Source organism: Chinchilla lanigera, unplaced genomic scaffold (assembly GCF_000276665.1).
Source record: "Chinchilla lanigera isolate Chin_1 unplaced genomic scaffold, ChiLan1.0 scaffold00022, whole genome shotgun sequence".
NCBI lineage: Eukaryota > Metazoa > Chordata > Mammalia > Rodentia > Chinchillidae > Chinchilla > Chinchilla lanigera.
In genome coordinates this window covers 7,346,587-7,361,148 of record NW_004955423.1, presented here as the reverse complement: position 1 = coordinate 7,361,148, position 14,562 = coordinate 7,346,587, and the positions used below count along the sequence as shown (strand labels likewise).

General features: G+C 40.4%; 1 long non-coding RNA gene across 1 annotated transcript in view; it reads right to left on the bottom strand.

Annotated features, from left to right (window-relative positions):
* Positions 1-960: 960 nt before the first annotated feature.
* LOC106148520 overlaps positions 961-14,562 on the bottom strand; it is a 50,129-nt gene continuing 36,527 nt past the window's right edge. Inside the window, exon 3 of the long non-coding RNA XR_001234051.1 lies at positions 961-1,241. This is a non-coding gene — a long non-coding RNA (uncharacterized LOC106148520). The remainder of the gene's footprint in view (positions 1,242-14,562) is intronic.

Below are 14,562 nucleotides of genomic sequence, written 5' to 3'. Positions count from 1 at the left end.
GTGTTAGTCCCCCTTTCCTAGCTGCATCTTCCTTTAGGATTTCTTTTGTTCATCCTTTCACTTACTAAACAAAAGTTTATTAAGGCTAAGTACAGTGACAGACCCTTGTAATCCCAGCTACTTGGGAGACCAAGGTGGGAAGATCACAAGTTCAAGGCTAGCTTGGGGAACTTAGTGAGACCTTTCAAACTGAAATTTTTAAAGGGATGGGGATGTAACCCTGTGATAGAACACTTGCTAAACACATGTAAGGCCCTGGGTTTAAACCTATATACTAAAGGGAAATGAAAGTTTATTAAGAGCTCATCACTTGAAGGAAGATATGCCAGGGACTAGGATTTAAATAAGACATTGACCATGTTCCTGAAGAGATTACAAAGTAAAGGAGGAGACCAACATGTATACAAATAAATTGCCATAACATGGAAGACATCTTATAATAGAAGAAGGGAAATAGTTTTCCATTCAGAAGAAAAGCAACACAGCCTGCCTAGAGATAAGAGAGATGATCATTGATTAAATCCTGCTTTGATCATGTGGCTTAAAATTCACATTCTTTCCAAGTCTTTCCAACTTTATTTCCCATTCACCGATCCAATCTACTCTTCTATTTTCCAGCAAGCTAGATATTAAGTCTTTTCAAGCTGAGGCAGGTGACCAAAGCTATTGCCATCCCATTCCTGAGGCTCAGGTCCCATTACTATCCCTTCACTGGACATGTCTGATACAACACTGAAGTCCTTGCACATGGTATTGACATTGACCGAATGACCAGATAGCCTTTCCCTGCCTTTCCGCTTTGAACCATCCCTTTGTTAGCAGCTGCTCCAGTTCCTACCGCTCCATCACCCCCAAGAACACAGGAAACAACCTTAGGTGGAAAGAAAAGAGTTATTCAAAGCCAGCACCAAAGGAGGCAAGAACGTATTTTCCTCAAATCCTCTTCTCACTTTGTTCAGATGTGTATGGGCTTTTATTGCAAGGAAGTGGGTGAGACGATACAATGACACAATAGACAAGAAAGTTTTCCCACTGTTTGATCCCGTGGCCATTTCTGCTCCCTCCCTCCCTTGCGGAAACCAGGACCTTGACCTCCTGGGGCCAGCGTCTGCATATTCCTTTCAGAAGGACTGGCCAGCTTTCTGTTGGAGGTATTTCTTTTCTGTCCATTCATCTCAGCTGAGGTGAGGAGGGCTGGCAGTTTATACTGTCAGCTTGAGGAAGTTGGAGAAGCAATTTATCTGTAAAACAAAAAAAATTCCCAATTTTAAGTGACCCATTTCACCCTCTCAGCTACCCTTGCATTCTCTAACACCAAGCCCAAAATCCTACTTCAAAAAATCTTCCGATAGCTACAGCCTAGCCTGGTACCGTACACACAACAGTTATCTTCAATTTTTCTGTTGTTGTTTTGTTTTGTTTTTTTTGGTTTTTCTCCGGTACCAGGAACCGAACTCACGACCTTGAGCTTGCCAGGCAGGTGCTTTGCCGCTGAGCTAAATCCCCAGCCCCTTCAATTTTTCTTACATGTTCCTTTAAAATATTTTGAAAAATACCCTATGCCTACCCTACAAAATTTTAAACTGACATCTAAAAATGTTAATTATGTCTAATTTCCAACATGTTCACTAGTCATATGGGCTCTGAATATACTTTTGCCAAAAAACCTTGGCACTGTATACTTAGGTGGTTCAATTTATAGATAATATAACTTGGCAAACACAGTTCTCATTGTAAACCAATCATCTCAATTAGATTTACATTAGGTTAGAAAAAGGCTTACTTCATTTTTCAATTCAAACAGGCATATTAATGCCGATCCCCATGACAATGATCTCACTTTTAAATTCTCATTCAAAGATGGATGGGTGACTAGACGGGCCCTCAGAGCCTTGGCAGGATTTGTCTCTCGGCTAACAGAAGGAACCACTCCCTTCCGTGTCTCCTACTGCCATGGGGTGCTCTTCTCAGGAACAAGACTTCCGGAATCATACTTTTGTTTGGTGCCCCGGAGCAATCTGAGTTGATAGACTTTACTGGGGGTGAAAGGTTTGTCTTTCATTAGTAAAGAATGGGATCGCCAGGCGTGATGGCACACATCTGTAATCCCAGCACTCCAGAGGCTGAGGCAGGAGGATCGTTGCAAGTTCGAGGCCACCCTGGGCTACAAAGTGAGCTGAAGGCCAACCTGAACTGCATAGTGAGACCCTGTCTCAAAAAGACAAAAAAAAAAGCAAAAGTAAAGGAAGGGATTTAAATAGAGGTGGCAACCCTCAGCCAACCACACATGTGGCAGATCAATTTTAGGAAAGGGCACAGTTGGAACTGAGGACCTAGAAATGAATTCCTTTAAAATTAATTGAAGGGCTCCATCGAGAGTCATTTTCCCCTTCAAGGCATGGGCATTCCATTTGAGTTGAAGGACTGCTACCCTAAGGTGGTCCACAGAGCACCAAAGTCTAGCTCAGCATACATATTTGAGTGTTGGAGCATTAGAGTTTACCAGCTTTCTGATCTATGTCTGCGGTTTTTGTTTGTTTGTTCTGTTCTTTTTGGGAGATTTTTGAGACAGGGTCTCAATTATGTAGCGAAGACTGGCCTTAGACTCACGGCAGTCCTCCTGCCTCAGCCTCCCAAATGCTGGGATTACAGGCGTGAGCCACCCTACCTGACTATGTCTGGGTTTTAAGTCTCCACCCCAGTGATACTGTCAATTTCTTGATTTTGTGTTTCCCATTAATTGCAATTTATTTTCATTTTGTTTCCTCAGTGGAGTTGCAAACTTAAATGGAGAGACTATGAACACTTAGTTTAGCTTTTGCTCTTTATCCCTCTGAAAAGGACATTCCTGGCCTGGGTATCTTCCTTTTGGTAGAAATTGCCACCTTGGTAATTTAAGCATGGACTGGTGAACACGGAAACTGGATTTGGTGTTGAATGCGTTTTTTTGGGCTTTTCTACCCCTTCAACCGAGGCGTATATGTCGGCAGCTCCAAACTATAATGTGTCTGATTTCTCTGAGCACCCACGCTCTGTCGTTGAGTGCCTACTAAACCCTTCTTTGCCTCTTTTTGATGAGCCTTGAAATTTTTTTCTCTGTGACAGGAGTCAGCAGACCTGCTACAAAAGGGTGGGGATAGGTTCCTTATTTCAGCTTCCGGGACACTCAGACCCAGCCTGGGGACAACCACTTTTTAGATACAAAGATATTTATGAGAGAGTAGAGAATATTCTTGTTTTATCTTATGAGGGTTTCCCACTGGGCTTGCTGGAAAAGTGGGAGATGTAGTATTTGCTGTAGTCCAGAGATGGCAAACCTTTTAGAGACCAAGTGCCGAAACTGCAACCCCAAGCCCACTTGTTTGTCACAGAAAGCCAGCACTGCAATTACACTTGAATATTGTTTTGGCTTACAGAAAACACTTGCTATCCAATGTTTAGCTGATGGAACGACATGGCTCACACCCTTACAGAGAGAGCTCTGTGGCCCACTGCAGCACACGTGTCGTAGGCTCGCCACCCCTGCTGTAGTCCATAGCAGTAATGTTTCTGGCCCCTTAGGTTTGTAAGTTTAGGTTTGTTTGCTCACTGCTGACCAAATCAAATGAGGCCATTTATTTTGATAAAAAAGTAAAAAAAAGGAAGCGGATTTATTCAAAGCTAGCTCTGAGGAGACAGAGGGCCCCATTTGTCTCAAATCACCATGTACAGGTGGGTAAGGGTCTTTTATCGTAAAGCACAGAGAGACAATACAGATCTCCACACTTGCTGTATCGTACCACCTCATTCTCCTCTTTCTTGTAAAAAGGAAACTGGACTCTGGCGTCCTGGGACTCATATCTGCATAGTCTGTCACTTCTTCTGGGCTGAGGAAAAGGGGGTGTTGGTTATGCGCTCAGCAGGAGGGAGTTTGGATAAATGACTTATATCTAAAATTTTTTTTAAGACTCTGACTTCTAAAGTTCCATTTTGGTTACAGTATGACATGTCAAATGGTCCACTAGTTCCATTGAATGGGGTTACATTTATTATGTGCCTACTAAACAAATGAAAAATAGAGGATTTCTGCCCTCAAAGTGTTCACAGACCATAGGGAGACCTACGAGTGTATGTATTATAGAAGTTAAGATGGCTACTAATTCGATCACCTCCCCAGTGGTGCAGGCTACCAAAGGTCTTAGAAAATAATGGTAACATTGCCTAAAACCTTCAAGTGGCTAAAAGAAGGATTGGTTGCTGGCCCATTGGCTCCACCCTCTCATTCTTGTCCATTCTAGCCCAGTTCTACCTACCCCAACAAGCGGCCAACTTGAATTTTCATTAAGAAGCTAACAACTTCCTGAAGAATTTACCACTTGGTCTGTGTGTTATTTTATGGCCTATTCCTAATAAATTAAAACAAATCTGTGATCACAAGAGACTAGTTACCATCCCATAAACTAAATCCATATATCATGAACATTCTAAGTGCTTTGTGAAGCATATTCTCTCTTTTTTGAGGGTTTCGGGGAGAGAATTTGGGACACAGTCCCAGATCTTTGGGGCAGAAAGATGACCTTAGGTTTTGAGGTTGTTATAATTGCTATGGTTTCCAGCACCTTGTGGCCAGCTAGCTAACAGGAAAGTTTGTTGTCCTTCCAACTGGAGCTATTGGTTGTCCTTGAAGGGGAGGAAGCTTTGAAAAAATTAAATCTTATTTTTCATTTTTGTTTGTGTTTTGCTATATGTATTTCCTTTGATTAACACATTTACTCAATGTACTTTAAGAACATAAAATGCATAAATTAGAAATATGTGTTTTAAAACATGTGTCTGCCTGTTTACAGCTGTTAAACTGCCATCCACATCAAGATACCAAATATTGATCTTACCAATGAATGCCATGTTATTTACTACATAGTCATTTGAGTATCAAATATAAAACCTTTATCACCTAATAAGAGTTTCCGTTACCGTTAAACCCTTTAACCTTTGTCTTTGTCTTACAATGCTGAGCACTGAAGCTAAGGTTCTGCATGTACTAGACAAGCACTCTGCCGCTAAGCTGCAGAGCCCTAGCTTTCCACTGTTGCTTTATACAAATGTAGGTATCTTGGGTCAGAGATTGATTTTTCTCTCAATTTAAGTCTTATTAATTGAAAATTTAACCAGTTTGTGAATATGATGTCAGCTCTATCAATCTCTTTTATGCTAATTTTAATACTTCCTTGCCATTTTTCTGTTGCTAATTTTTCTTGGTATTTCACTTGTTTTCTATTCCAAAAGCTCAGAATGTATATATTCTATTTTTTGCCCACAATCCAATGACAAGTAGACTTATGTGAACTACCATCTAATTCAGTAATCATCCTTTTTCCCAATTCAGTACATCCAACAATGTTTTATCCACCCTTCTCCGACCAGTGCTTTCGAATTTTTTGCTTATACTATTAGTATTAACATCCTGGGCAAACTTGCTAGTTTTTTCTTCTGTAATTGAACATAAGGGAAGTAAAAGTGTAATATTTTTCAATTTTTTTAGACAACCATTTAGAATATCTTTACTGTTCTTCTCTTTTTCTTTCTTTTTCTTCTTTTTTTTTTTTTGTCTCTTTGAGGCAGGGTCTTGCTATGCAGTTCGGGGTGGACTTGAGCTCACTTTGTAGCCCAGGCTGGCTTCAAACTCTTAATGATCCTCCTGCCTCAGCCTCCCAAGTGCTGGGATTACAGGCGTGTGCTACCACACCTGGTTTATTCTTCTTGTCTTGTCAGCAGTGAAAAAGCACTTTTATTTTTACATACATTTGCTTAACAAGAGGCATCTTTATCTATAATAGTATGTGGTGAGAATACAACAGCATTTATTTGCCCACTACAGTGAATACTTGGCATGCTCTTTGGCAGTTTAAAAACTACATAAATTGAAGGGGGAAAAAAAAAAACTACATCAACTGAACATTTTACAGCTTGTTTACAAATCTCTGTTTTGCATTTAATTTTATTATCTCTATGTATAACAATTTTAGGCTGCATGTGTTATGGTTTACAGCCATAACACATGTCCCCCCATAGCCTTATACACGCAGGGACAGGGCTTTTGGAAATTGATACAATCTCTGGGACAAGAAAGTTGGTTTGCTGTTAGGTCAGAAGAGAGTGTCACAGGGGTGTGACCTGGAAGGGTACATCTCCCTGCCTTCACTCTCTGCTTCCTGGATGCCTTGATGTGAGCAGTTTTCTCTGCCAAAACTTTCCATCAGGTCATTCTACCTGGAAGCCAGCCAGCCAGCTGAAGAAGAAAACAAACTTCTCCCTTGAAGTTGTGGGTACTATGTCCCAGCAGTAGTGATGAAGACAGGAACACTTCTTCATAGCTTCATGCTCACCAACAGGTCTTTCATGTGGCTGTCTCTCTCTACTCTTGTTATTTTTAATTCATATTCTCTGTTGGCTGAAGTAAGTCATTCAGCAAATTTTTCAGGGAAGGTTCTTGGTCGATGTTATTTGAGAATGTCTTCCAGTTGCCTTCATACAAATAATAACTTGGCGGGGTATGTAACTTTTGGTTCAAAATTATTTTCCCTGAAAACTCTGTAAATATTGTTCCATTGTCTTCTGGCATTTACAATCGCAAAAGAAAAACTAAGGTCAGCCTGACTTTTGCCCTTTTATAGGTAATCTGTTTTCTCTGTCTGGATACTTCCGAAGGCTTTCTTTATCCTTGAAATTTTAAAGAGTCAACAGGATATGTCTAGGTGTTACTTTATCTTCATTAAATTTTAAAGTTTCTCGGTGACCCTTTTCCATTATCAGACTATTCATTCAGCACTGGAAAGTTCACTTCAATATTGTTTGGCTTCATTTGCTTTGTCCTCTCTCTTCTTCTTCTTCTTCTTCTTCTTCTTCTTCTTCTTCTTCTTCTTCTTCTTCTTCTTCTTCTTCTTCTCCTTTTTTTTTAAGACAAGGTCTCACTATGTATTTCAAACTGGCCTTGAATTTACGGCAATCTTCAACCTCAGCCTCGGCCTCCTGAGTGCTGGGATTCCAGGCATGCGCCACCACGCCTGGTTTCTACTCGTTCTTATCTTGGATTCTTTTGGTTCCTTCTCTGCAATTCTGTGAGAATTTCTCTTATTTTGCATTTGCTTCAGTAATTTGGTTTTGTGCCCAATCTCACTTACACATTTCCCTTAACCCTCTCAAGTCCCAGAAATTTTTCAACACTAACTGCTTCTTGCACTGAGCACATGTCTTTAATGCCTTTATTATGCGATGTTTTGTACTCTAGCTCTTCTATGGAGGTTGATATATCATTTTAAGAGGGGGCATTTTCTCAATTACTTAGCTCTATTCTTTTCATCTGAACTCCAGTACTATCACCTTTTCCACAGCTCTTCATAGCAATGCAGTCCCAAAATTAAGGTGATATCCTGAAAGACCAGACAAAACTGTTAACAACCCCAATAGTTCTCACAATCTTATTTTAATAACCCAGTCAGAAGAACTAAATCAAAACACCATGGTACATGATTCTCTAAGGCTAATTAGAAAGTTCTGAAGAAAAAGGTAAATGAACTCTTCCTACTTCCTATCTAAATACATTTTTTAAAAATACTGTGTCTGGCTGTCTCCAATGACTCTTCAGGAGAGAGTATGATCAGGAAATAAAAGACAATGTTATTGCACCATGTTCTAAATTTTACAAAGCCTTAATAACATTTCTTTCACATTTTTGATACTGACCATTGAACACAGCACCTTCTCTGAGCTATGTCCTCAGGCCTTTTTATTTTTTAAGACAGGTTCTCACCAAGTTACCAACATAGGATCTGGACTTCCAGCCCTCCCACCTCAGCCTTTAAAGCTGCTGGAATTAAGGCATGTGCCAAGCACCCTTTGCCTTTTTTTTTTGTCATATTTTAACTACCAAATGAAAAGGAGAGGAATGATTCCCAAAGAGAATGTATGTAAAATCTTTAAAATACTAGTGGATACTGGTAATGTTCTAAAGGATTATATGTGAAATCTGCATGTAGCTACTTTTTATTTTAAAGAGATCAGAAATCTCAGGATAAATCTGATCTGATTCAAAGTGGGAAAGATCTATCGCTTTGCAAAGATCTCACTTTCTACCAAATTAACATCCTAGATGCAAAAAATTGGAATTTTTCTCAATTTTTTAAAGGATAAATACATGTTTCCAAGGGAAAAATAAATAAATAAAGCATTCTTTCAACCCACACAGCTGACTGACATAGAATCAGGTGCAAGCTTTGGGCAACAGACAGCTTTATTTCTTTTCTGTTAACACTCTTTCTCAATCCCTGTACCCCACGCTCACCTCTTCCCCACCATCCTCACAAAGTCAACAAAATCTTTGTTAGGATTTGTAAAATTTTTTCATTCTACCTGTTGATAGTACATAATGATTACATTTATCGGGGAGAGCTGGTACATGTACATAACTCTGTTATGATTAATGGCTAAAGGACAAGAGCAGATTGTAATCTTCATACTTTTTAGGTTTGGATCAAATTAAGTCTTCTCAGCTCTTTCTAAAGCCCCACTGAGGATAATCCATGGCCAACTGCACCCCCTGTTCACCCCCTTTCCTCTCTGAGGTGTGCTAAGGAAAACCCAGGCCAGGATGAGGACGGACTAGAGCGGGCTTTCTCCCCCGGCTCCTTAGCTACCTCTGCCCTGCTTTCTGCTGGCAGAAGTTAATGCAAAGAGACTTCCATAGGAGCAGCTGCTGATGCCTGTTCCCTCCCCCACCCCACCCATCTCATTCTGCTGTCACATTCCTGGGCAATATTTCAGAAGTTTACTCATCCTGCCGCTCTCTTTCCCCGCCCGCATACCTCTGCCCCCAAACAAGACATTAGGAAGGAAACATGAGAGATTGCATTTTACCCTAATTGAACAATAGCCTGTATTTCATCTTGAGTAAGATAAATGGGCTGTCCAACTTCACTTCTCACTTTATCTGTAATGAGGTTTCTCTCTCAACTGTTTACTGAAGTATTAAAAAGCACTTTGCAGTGCCTGCTGGTATATTCCATCAAAGAGAGTCAATAGAACAGATGAAGACATATGAGAAAGTCAGGGAGATAAGGTGCCTTTTATGAAAGTTCAGATTTAAGCCTATTTGAAAGAACTACTTCCCCTCTATGAATTTAGTGGCCAAAACACAGCCTTTTTCTCTTTGGCAGCAAAGTGGTTTTTTAGGAGGGCAGGGCAGCACATAACAGGTTTTCCCAGAGTCAGGCTGAAGTGAATGACTAATTGCAGTCATTAAATCCAGGTGGTAAGAAACTGCCAGAATTGTGAGACCCTAATACCCATTAGCATCTCTACACTGAATACATGTTTGTGGACTCTCCCTCTCACCCACAGGGGTGAAATGTGTGGATATTCTTGCTAGTCTTTAGCTGTTTAGCAGCACATTGACATATTGAGAAGCTACAAAGGTGAGCACAGGGGACGGAGAGCCGGGGAGCAGACCCTACTCAGGATCTCGACACCAAATGTGTCAACTTGCATGAGCTACGTTACCTCTCTGCAGCATCACTTCATTCCTTACAAAGCACAGAGGAATGCTTTACACTGGTATGTATTCCAGTATGGGGAAATGATCAGGCATCTGTTCGATGTACTGAAATTTTAATGTAACAATTAATTTTTTATTCTTTATTGCATTCTAGCCACAGTCTTCTTAGAAGCTTGCCTGCAAAAGTGTGAAGGCCTCCATGTCCACAAATGTAGTGGGGAGGAAAGCAAGCCACACAAAGATGAAAAGTGAACTGAATGCCACAACCCTAATATAAGGGGGAAGTCAAATTTCTACTCTTCCGTTGAGAAGCCACCAAATATTTCTTCCTGAGTGCCTCCCCACACACTGTCAGCAAACCATTCACTCCATTGCAGATCAAAGCTTTTATCACCTTGTATAGTCATCTGTCTTTTCAATCTCCCCTACTAGCCCATTAGCTTCTAAAAGAAGGGGCTGTGTCTTATTCATTTCTTTAGTCCTTGTGCTAGCGTACTGGAAAATGCTCGGCGTGCAATGTTTGTGTGTTGGTAAATGAGTGAAGTGAATAAATAAACAAGTTTGAAGAGGCAGTTATGCTGTGGTGGAAAGAGCCATGGAATGGGAGTCACAAGACCAAGATGCAAGTGACCAACCCATTAATCTGTCAAAGTCTAGCTTTTATAGGAGCCTCACCTAAAAAATGCTAACACCTAAACTACACAGGGTTATTGTGGGAAGTAAACAAAATAACATAGGTGAAATACTGTTAAATAAATTTTTTAAAAGTTAATTTTAAAGAGAAAAGAACAAAAACAAATTAACAAACACAAAGGCATAAACAAAACAATAAAAATGATACAGAATTTCAAACAAGGTGACAGGAAATTAACAACGGTTGTTGTATTGTATATTGTTATCTTTAAATTGGTTATTCAGATGAACAAAACACATGGGAAATACGTCAAAGAATCAACAACTGGGATTTCATCTTATTGAAAAGTTTTTGTATATCAAAAAAAAAAAAAAAAAAATCAGGGGCTGGGGATTTAGCTCAGCGGCAAAAGCGCCTGCCTGGCAAGCGCAAGGTCATGAGTTTGATTCCTGGTACCGGAAGAAAAACAAACAAACAAACAAAATCACCAATACAGTAAAAAGAAAACCCATGAATTGGGAAAAAATTTTAGCCAACTGTCCCTCATACGAAGGACTGCTAGATAAACTTTAACTCTCTTATTCTCTGCCACTTTTCCCTACATAGCACAGGAATTCAAGAAAAGACCTAAGACGTAACCTCAGATTTCTAGTTTATCCAAGAAGTAAGTAGTTGTGAGGCACAGTAGATGGACTCTTAAGGAGAAATGAGAAAGGGGCTGATAACAACATTCAAAAGAATGCCCACAGTTATGGAGCTGATAGGATCAGGAACTGAAGAAAAAACTGAAGAAAGAGGATATTGTGTTATGGAGTCAATTTAAGAGGAATCTATGGAATGTAATGACAAGATCCAAGAAAAGAGAGACTAATCTGTAGTCCTTAGTATTCTGGTTCCTCAGCCCTAAGTCTTGATCATTATTTGAAGTTTCTTCTACCGAGGAGATTAAACAAATTCTTCATGTATTTTCAATAGTCTATCTACTAAAAATGGAACACTAAATTCTGGAGGAAAAGAAAGCTTGTCATTACTATACATTTTTCTTGAAATTAATATTTTTAAAACTGAAAACCTATACATATTTCTTTCCAGTAAACACCAGACCAGAACAGGCAACTGTGGCGGTGTAATTTCCTCTGTTCCAGACATACTAGCTCTGTTATTCCATTTTGGAGCTGCATTCTTGTCTGTAGCAAACATACTGTGCCCCTTACTCTTTTCTGGGTTGACTAAAACAAGATTACTTTTTAAAAGATATAAACTAAGTCAGGAGTTCTTTAACAGTATACTTACCTAATTATTTTGAAGTTAATGTTCAATTTGGACATAATTGACTCTAGTCTAGCATAATGTGTTTGGTGATTCAGACATCCAAAATGTCTGATTGTCATTCCCTTTATATCACTGTATCACTAAGTTTTTTGTATTTTGTTTTGTTTTGTTTTGGGGGGATTGGTAGGTTGGTTTAGACAGGGTCTCATTATGTAGTGCAGGCTGGTCTTGAACTCACTATGTAGCCCAGGTTGGCTTCTAACTCATGGTGACCCTCGTGTCTCAGTATCCCAAGTCCAAAGATTACAGCTGTGTATCACCACACCCAGCTACCATGACTTTTTTTTTAAGATTGATTAGCACTACACTAGAAATAGAAATCCAGTTAGCTATTCCTTAATCCTGTATTTTTAACTTCTTATAATTAATCTAAATAAAAATCCACTAAATGGAGAGCTCCTTTAGGGCAAGAACTGTGTATTTATCTTGCAGTAATAGGGCTTGAACCCAGAGCCTTACACTGAGCTACATCCCCTTTTCAGTTTTTTTTTGTTTGTTTTTTTTCCTCAGTACCAGGAATCGAACTCATGACCTTATACTTGCCAGGCAGGTGCTGTGCTGCTGAGCTACATCCATGGCCCATTTTTTTGTTTTTTTTAGGCAGAGTCTTGCCAACTCACTAAGTTGTCCAGGACGGGCAATTTGTGATCCTTCTGCCTCAGCCTCACAGAGTGCTGGGATTATAAGTGTATGTTATACAGCCAGCTAAGAACGATTTATTTATTTTTATATTCCTATTATCCAGCCCAGGGCTGGCAAACAGTTGTGTCCAATCCCCATTTCTCTTCTCCATGTCTTTTAGGAAGACTTAGCCAATGCTCCGAAAGCCGGACCAACTACGGCTCACCATGGACTCTAACTGGACAACCAGTCTTTTGTTTTTTGTTTTGTTTTGTTTTTTCTCTGGTACCAGGAATTGAACTCACAACCTTGTGCTTGCCAGGCAGGCGCTGTGCTGCTGAGCTAAATCCCAGCCCCTGACAACCAGTCTTTTAAGTAGACACCACTTAAAAGTGTTCAGTCTGGCTGAGCGAGGTATCGCTTTCTCTTCTCAGTTTTCATAAAACATCTGTTTAATAATCATTCCAGAATGTCTCCAAATGTGAGTACCCTAATACAGTACTGGTAGACATAGACGATTAAGAAAGCTTTTTAACAACTAGCCTTACTTCAAGGCTTTATGTGCTCAAAACCAAGTTTTTCCATGATTTCTTTCCTGTCCTTGATTTTTCCAGCCTCACTCAGGATGAGCATGTGAAGGAAACAGCGCCCTTGGCATCGCATTCCTCAGAGCCCTTGGTCTGTCCCTCTCAGCACTCCTCCGCCTTAGTGGGGGATGAGGATGAGTGGGGACACGGGTTCCTCACTCGCAGTCTCAGATTCTGCCCCAGCACTGTCTCTGTGAGGCTTCGTCTCCCCTGCATCACACTGAGCCTCACACCCCAGCCAGAGCTCACAGGGAGCAGGGCACAGATGGCTACTCCAACAACCCTGTCAGGCCTCCTTTCACAGCTGCCACAGCCCGTTCTCCAAGTTACCAATGGCCTGTTGTCCTGTCAGGCATGCCACTTGCTTGCAGAAGGTAAAGCCTGAGTGCTGGTAGACACACGCACCTAGCTGCCAGCCACCGTTTATCACTTATTCCGAATCACCAAGGCGGGACACCACTGGCGCAGGAAGTGATATTGACACTCCAGATGACCTTGGGATCAGTAAAGTGATAAAAACACACCCACCTGTGTCATAAAAGATACAACTAGGCCCAAACTGGGGAAGAGACGAGGTGGTCCCCTGTTTCCGGGAAATCTCTATCCTTTCTCGTAAAAAGCTCAATGGCAGCTTGCATTCCACGTGCCCTCAGAACCCAGTTCCAGAAGTCCAAACCCCAGACCTGCTGAGAAGGTACCTTTAGAGCACATGTACACCTTCTTTAGTCATGTGCCACTGAGTAAAATATCCTGCCTGCTCCCAGAATCATCTAGGATTGTCCTGTCTTTCCTTTTTGCAAATGGTATTAGGTAGGAAAAAGCCCTGCAAATTCAGTAAGACAGCCAAAGGTTCTCATGGCCTAACTTCAAATTTCAGTCCTAGTCAGGAGGCCCAAAAATTTTGTTGGGAAATATACACAATGAGGCTGTTTTTTCTCTCTCTTTTTTTTAAGAGGGTAGAGGTGTATTTGTCTCATAAGAAATTCTTAGACAATTTCTAGACACTTGATATTCTATGAAAACAAAAAGCAAATGGAAGACCAGCTCCCCACAAAAAATTTCATGTTTATCTAATAAAGACATATAGCCATTAAAAAAAAAAAAAAAAAACAGAGAAGAAACTAAAAAATAAGGGAAATCTTTATGACATAGATTTGACAATGATTTCTTGGACCTGACCCTAGAGAATAAACAACACAAATGAAAATATACAAATGGAACTATGTGAGACTTTAAAACTTCTGCACAGCAAAGAGTCATTGAAGTGAAAAGGCAACCTGCAGAATAGAAAAAAAAATGTCTGCAAACCGTATATCTGACAAGGTATGCCCCTGAGTCACGGATGATTTGGTCCTAGTTTTTGGCCCTTATTATCACTTGTTGAAATCGAGAGGTTAACATTGCCAATACAGGAAGAATTCCTTCAACTCAACAACTACAATGAAAAAATCCAGTTTAAAAGTAAGCAAAGGATTTGAACAGACTATTATAGTTTGGATCTGGAATATCCTTCTGAAGCCTCATGCACTCAAAGGTGATTGTAAGGTGATTGAATTATAGGGGTGCTACACCTGACTTAGTATGAGGTGCTAGGACCTGGTTAGAGATATGTCATTGGGACTGCGACCTGGAAGGGCATACGTCCTATCCTAGCTCCTCCCTTCTCTCTCTGCTTCATGATGGCTGTGATGTGAGCCACTTTCCTCTCCAGTGGACTCTTCTGCCTCGGGACTAGGCAACCAGAGATTGTAAAGGTAAGCCAAAATGAATCTCTCCTCCTTGGAGTGTCAGGTATCATGTCTCAGTGACAAACACAGTGACTAAAACATAGACATCTCTCAAAAGAAGATATATAAATT